Source organism: Colobus angolensis, unplaced genomic scaffold, assembly GCF_000951035.1.
Source record: "Colobus angolensis palliatus isolate OR3802 unplaced genomic scaffold, Cang.pa_1.0 Scaffold309, whole genome shotgun sequence".
Taxonomy (NCBI): domain Eukaryota; kingdom Metazoa; phylum Chordata; class Mammalia; order Primates; family Cercopithecidae; genus Colobus; species Colobus angolensis.
In genome coordinates, this window is record NW_012116366.1 from 1,364,681 (window position 1) to 1,371,669 (window position 6,989).

Below are 6,989 nucleotides of genomic sequence, written 5' to 3' on the forward strand. Positions count from 1 at the left end.
TGTTTACACTAGCTCAATTTGTTGTTTTTTGTTGTTGTTTTGTTTTGGTTTGGTTTTCATTTTCGTTTTGAGACAGCATCTGGCTCTATTGCCCAAGCTGGAGTGCAGTGACGCCATCTTGACTCACTGCAACCTCTGCCTCCTGGGTTCAAGAGATTCTCCTGCCTCAGCCTCCCAAGTAGCTAGGATTACAGGCATGTGCCACCACACCTGGCTAATTTTTGTATTTTTAGTAGAGTGGGAGTTTCACCATGCTGGCCAGGCTGGTCTCAATTGGCTGACCTTGTGATCCACTTGCCTCAGCCTCCCAAAGTGCTGGGATTACAGGTTTGAGCCACCACCCCTGGCCGCCACAGGCCCACTCTTAAAAAGATAGTGCATAATGTAAGATTTTTTTTTTTCTTTTGTTTCTTTCTGCTCTGACAGGTAACTTTGTCATTGACAGTTTTAAGAATTCAATACCAACCACTGAAGGGGTATGAATATCCTTGCTTAAAGAAAGTTAAAAAGGCCAGGTGTGGTTGGCTCACACCTGTAATCTCAGTACTTTGGGAAATACTGAGCAGGTGGATTGCCTGAGGTTAGGAGTTTGAGATCAGCAAGGCCAACAGGATAAAACCCCATCTCTACAAAAAATTAGCTGGGTGTGGTGGTGGATGCCTATAATTCCAGCTACTTGGGAGGCTGAGGCAGGAGAGTGGTGTGAACCCAGGAGGCGGAGCTTGCACTGAGCGGAGTCACACCACCACACTCCAGCCTGGGTGACAGAGCGAGACTCCACCTCAAAAAAAACAAATTTTTTTTTTTTTTTTTTTTACATGAATACTTCCACCTCCACTGATGCCCACATGCCAGCCTCAGCCACAGGACCACTTTTTTTTTTGAGACAGAGTCTCACTCTGTTGCCCAGGCTGGAGTCTGGAAGCACTATCCTGGCTCACTTCAACCTCTGCCTCCCGGGTTCAAGCGATTCTCCTGCCTCAGCCTCTTGAGTAGCCGGGATTACAGGCAAGTGATACCACGCCCAGCTAATGTTTGTATTTTTAGTAGAGTGGGAGTTTCACCATGCTGGCCAGGCTGGTCTCAATTGGCTGACCTTGTGATCCACTTGCCTCAGCCTCCCAAAGTGCTGGGATTACAGGTTTGAGCCACCACCCCTGGCCGCCACAGGCCCACTCTTAAAAAGATAGTGCATAATGTAAGATTTTTTTTTTTCTTTTGTTTCTTTCTGCTCTGACAGGTAACTTTGTCATTGACAGTTTTAAGAATTCAATACCAACCACTGAAGGGGTATGAATATCCTTGCTTAAAGAAAGTTAAAAAGGCCAGGTGTGGTTGGCTCACACCTGTAATCTCAGTACTTTGGGAAATACTGAGCAGGTGGATTGCCTGAGGTTAGGAGTTTGAGATCAGCAAGGCCAACAGGATAAAACCCCATCTCTACAAAAAATTAGCTGGGTGTGGTGGTGGATGCCTATAATTCCAGCTACTTGGGAGGCTGAGGCAGGCAAATCACTTGAACCCGGGAGGCAGAGGTTACAGTGAGCTGAGACCATGCCACTGTACTCCAGCCTGGGTAACAAGAGCAAAACTCCATTTGGAAAAAAAAAAAAAAGTGCTCCAAAGAAGACTTAACTCCCCAGATCATGCCTTCAGAGGCTCTGCCAAAAAAGAAATGCTATGTTCATTGTTGCAAATGCATCCATTCCTGGGTTACCCTCTGAACTCAGGCAGCGGGAAACTTTTATGTTTTAATAATACCAGCTGGTTTTAGCAGTGAAATCACTGCTAAAAGGGAGAGTATTGTGCAGATTAAAGTTATAATTAAATGCTTGGTACTAAAGTAATCTTGGGCAAGTCTCTCCCTTTGTTTCTGCTTTGGAGACTTGGGGTTCCCCAAATCCTCTTGGATGACGTTCAACAGCCAGCCCTGGCATTAGAGGGAGGACAGTTGTTCATGTTAAGACAGCTCCAGTTTTGCATGATCAGCAGCCTTGCTCTACACAGGATTAAGATTTATCCCTCTGATAATATGAAAAACAAGTAAACAAAAGGCACTGCTTGAAAATAATGATTTACCACACAACACATTTTGCTTTAGTCAAACCTTTTTTTTTTTCCTAAGGAAAAAGTGTGTGGGCTTATCTCTTGAAAATGCAAGCATGGCTGTGAACACTGGGGAAATTAAAAGACTGAATAGAATAGATTTCTTATGTATGCCTATGCAGGGAGTTGCATGGCTTATTTATTAAGTTGTATGCTAGGGGAGGATTATCTGCTTCAGACTTATCTATTACTTTGTGACAGTGATTTTTAAATATGGGGTAGTTTTGCATTGTACAAAGCCAAGTTCAAACGGAATCTTAAACTTAGTAACTTTGGGAGCTTTGGCTATGACTTAGAATTTGGAAAATCAGAGACATAAACATTGTCTTCACCGCGAGCCTTTGCCCAGAAAAGGAAAGAATTTGATAATATTCTATAGCCTTTTGACATCGCATCAATTATTCTTTCATAAAAATAGAGGTCAGTAGAACATTAACGCAGGTGTCTAGAGTAATGAATGCTGCCTAACAAGGTTGATGGTCAGTACATCCCCCTTTACTGCAATAGCCAAAAAAGAACTAAGACAGAGATGTCTCTGTCATGTGAGAAAGAGATGCATACTCTGGAGTCACATATTACAACAGGGAAACAATGGGCTCAAGTGTGAACATCAGTGCAGCTTTCAGCTCAGTTCAAAGGCAAGAGTGGTCTCATTTATTAAATGGGATAGTTATGAACTGGTGCCTTGAAGTTATATGTCACCAGTTAATATTCTGCACTAAAGATGCTTCTTATTTTTAACGTGAAAAGTATGCAATAGCTATTAGTCAGTCTTCAGAATATTGCTCAGAATCTAAGTTAATGCTATTACTCTTATTGTATTTGAGGAGAATAAAGAGAATACATATACAGAGAATAAAGATATATATTGACCTTCAAGAATGCTTGCCCCAGTCCTGATCAAACTTACACTTTTGACAAAAAAAATAAGTCTCTACAAAGAGTTTGTGAAATACTCTGTGATACCTCTTTAAAATGACATCATCAAAATACCAGTTCATTTTGGACCAAAGCATAGAATGTGCAACATTAAAAATAGGATGGACTTTGTCCTACCCTGATACCCACAGTTCTACCTGCAGCTCCTGCACAGGTAACCCTATTATTGCCTCTTGACAATAACCCAGTTGGACAAGATATTTTATTAGAAAATTCTTTTGGAATGCATGGGCCTCTTGCTATTAGAAAATACTTTCTAACTAAAGAAAAATGTATTGTTTCCATTGAAGGGAATGAGTGGCCTATTATTTCAAAGCAGATCCTTTCTTCCACAGATAAGTCAGTCAATATTTGTTTTCATTCAAGAATCAGAGTTCCAAGCTAGCATAGTTCTTACAAGTATTGTCATGGTTGATAGGCACTAGGAAACACAAGTATAACGAAACTCATCCTCTGCTCAGCCCTGGGCAAGCTGGTATGGTTAGTCACACTATTTTAATAGCCAGCAAGGAACCAACAGTCCAAAATCCCTTTCTAACACCTCTTTAAGAATCTAAAAGTATCTTATTAAAATGAATCTCCTTTTAGTTCCTGAGTTCATATCATACTTCTACATGATGCAGAGTAGCAGGTATATTTGCTTCTAGGGATGCCATAACCAGATGACTTAAAACAACAGAAATGTATTCATTCACAATTCTGAAGGCTGGAAGTTCAAAATCAAGGTCTTGGCTGGATCATCTTCCCTCCAAAGGCTCTGGAGAATAATCCTTCCTAGCATCTCATATCTTCTGGTGGTTGCTGGCAATCCTTGGCATTCCTTGGTTTGTGGCAGCATCACTCCAATATCTCCTTTTGTCTTTACATGGCCTTCTTCCCTGCGTGTCTACTTCTCTCTGTGTCTCTCTTCTTCTTATAAGCATATGAGTTATAAAGGATTTAGTGTTCACCCTAATTCAATAGGACCTCATTTTAACTTAACTTATTACATCTGCAAAGATCCTATATGGTAACATTCACAGTGCAATGGACTGAATGCATGCCCCACCAAATTCATATGTTAATTACCCAAGGTGATGATAATAGGAGGTGGAGTCTTCAGAAAGAAATTAGATCATGAGGCTGGAGCCCTTATATATGGGATTAGTGCCCTTATTAAAGAATTCTCTTGTCCTCTCAGCACCATGTGAGGATTCAAAGGGAAGATGCAGTCTACAGCCTAGAAGAGGGTTCTCACCAGCACCTGATCATGCTGGCACCCTGATCTCAGACTTCCAGTCTACAAAACTGTGAGAAATGAATTTATGCTGTTTATAAGCCACTCAGTCTATGGCACTTTGTTATAGCAGCCCCAACAGATTAAGACACACAGGTACCTGCAATTAGGACTTCAATATATTTTCCACAATGGTTGAACTAGTTTACAGTCCCACCAACAGTGTAAAGCTGTTCCTATTTCTCCACATCCTCTCCAGCACCTGTTGTTTCCTGACTTTTTAATGATCACCATTCTAACTGGTGTGAGATGGTATCTCATTGCGGTTTTGATTTGCATTTCTCTGATGGCGAGTGATGATGAGCATTTTTTCATGTGTCTGCTGGCTGCATAAATGTCTTCTTTTGAGAAGTGTCTGTTCATGTCCTTTGCCCACTTTTTGATGGGGTTGTTTGTTTTTTTCTTGTAAATTTGTTTGAGTTCTTTGTAGGTTCCGGAGACTTCAATATAGCTTTCGAGGGACACAATTCAACCTATAATAGTAAATCACCCCCATCTTCATAATTCCAGTGGTTCGCGCCTCTGAACACACATTAGCATTACTTGAGGTAGTATTAAAAACAAACAACAACTCCTCCTCCATTCTCCCCACTGCCATAAATTAAATTTCAGTATCTAGAGCAGAGGTGTCCAATCTTTTGGCTTCCCTGGGCCACATGGAAGAAGAATTGTCTTGGGCCATACATAAAATACACTAACACTAACGATAGCTGATGAGCAAAAACAAAAAAAAATTGCAAAAAACTCTCATAATGTTTTAAGAAAGTTTATGAATTTGTGTTGGGCTGCATTCAAAGCCATCCCTGGGGTTGCATCCAGCCTGTGGGCTGCGGGTTGGACAGGTTGGACAGGCTTGATCTAGAGGAAGCCTGGATGCCATTATACTTTAAAGCTCCTCAGGTAATCCTCATACACAGCCAGTGTCAATAACCCCTCACAACCTTGAGGAATGATATCTGTAGCTAAACACAAGAAGGACTACTAAAACGGCTTTTACTATGACTTCCTTTGTCCAAAAATGTCCCCTACAAGCCAGCCTGGTTTTAAGATGTAACTCAAACTCTTAACTGACAGTAAAAATGTATATTTTAACACTGAGAAAGCTCCCAACAATCTAATTCATCCAAAAGAAAAAGTATATGGTGATTTAATCTCAAAAGTCAATTTTTTTTAATGTAAAGTTAATCTAAATACCTATTTAACTGTTTCGACTGACCTGAAACTTGTCTTAGAGCAAGACAAGTTTCTTGAACATGAATGTTCTATGTTGTTCATTCCAGGAATACTAATAAATATTTTCAACTAGAAGAAACTGTGACCTTTCTAACATGAATGTCAACCAAGAATGGAAACTTATTTACAATAAATGATTTAGGGGAAAGAATTCCTAGTTTCAGATAAGTGAGGTTTTTCTCCTAGACTTTCTGATTGCTTAGTGTTTTTCTCTCTGCTTAAGCTGGAGCTAGGAAGGTACTTTTTGCTATTTGTTTCCTCACTCTCATTATCAGTTCTTTGTTTTTGTTTTTGTTTTTTTTTAATTAACATTTCCAAGAAATCACATTTTCTGAAGAATACTCATGCTGAGATGACAGGCAGCAAGCCACTGAGATCCTATTATATGCTGGATGGGCCAGGAGGACCAAGTAAAAATGAAACAGGATGTTCATTTAAGCAAATCAAATATACTCCCTCATGCACCCATCCTATTTCTTTTCTCTGGGCGCTGAACATCTACATGACCACAGTGCTTTCACTGAGGTACTTTTCTTTCCTGCCAGATCTGGAAGGGGAAAGATTCACTTCTCTTTCCCAAAGTGTCAACTTTTGTTGTTATTGATGCCGCCCAGCCTGCAATTACTTGATGAAGCTAATGGGCAAAAGCACTTAAAGGGCCACGCTTTGTGGTTCCATTGTCATAATCCATGTAAAATGAACCAGAGCCAACACAGCCTGACAAGCTTTCAGCCTAGTATTATTGGGGGCTTATTTAAATTACAGGTTTGATTAAATTTATCATTTGGCCATTCTACTTAGCACACTTGCCTTTTCTTTTAAAACTAGCCTCAAGAGAGACATTTACAAAATTCCTTTCTCCTGCTGTCAGATGTGAAAAATGTCAGTGGCATGGGTGGCCAGAGGGAGGGGTTGAAGTGTACTTAGAATAGCAAACTTAAATACAAATGGAATTTCACAGCTAACTATTCTTTACTGCTATGTCAATGGATATAGCATATGTATTTATTCTTGTTTTAACTCCCCTATTAATCCTGCCACAGCACTGGGAAAAGAGTGCTGTGAAAAGCAAGTTCCCATATAATCCTCTTCTCTCTTTCTTATCCTGATTAGATAAGCCCTTAACAAAGCATAAAGTATTTAAAACTACTGCATTCAACACTAATATTTTAGCTGAGGAGTGAGGATATCACTTCAGATGTCCTTCTCTGGAAAAGAACAGTATTTCCCTGAGAAGTCAGCAACATACAAATATGTTTAAGATTGGGCAGTTAGGTTTTAGGCCATTCAAAGTCTGCACCATCAAAAGTGGTAACTAACGACACCCTCACATAAATATTTTATTGCAGCAAATGTGAAGGTATCTTGCAACAAAATTAAATCTAATATGTATGATACATAGCAAATTTCATTGTTCATTTATTCAAACAATAAT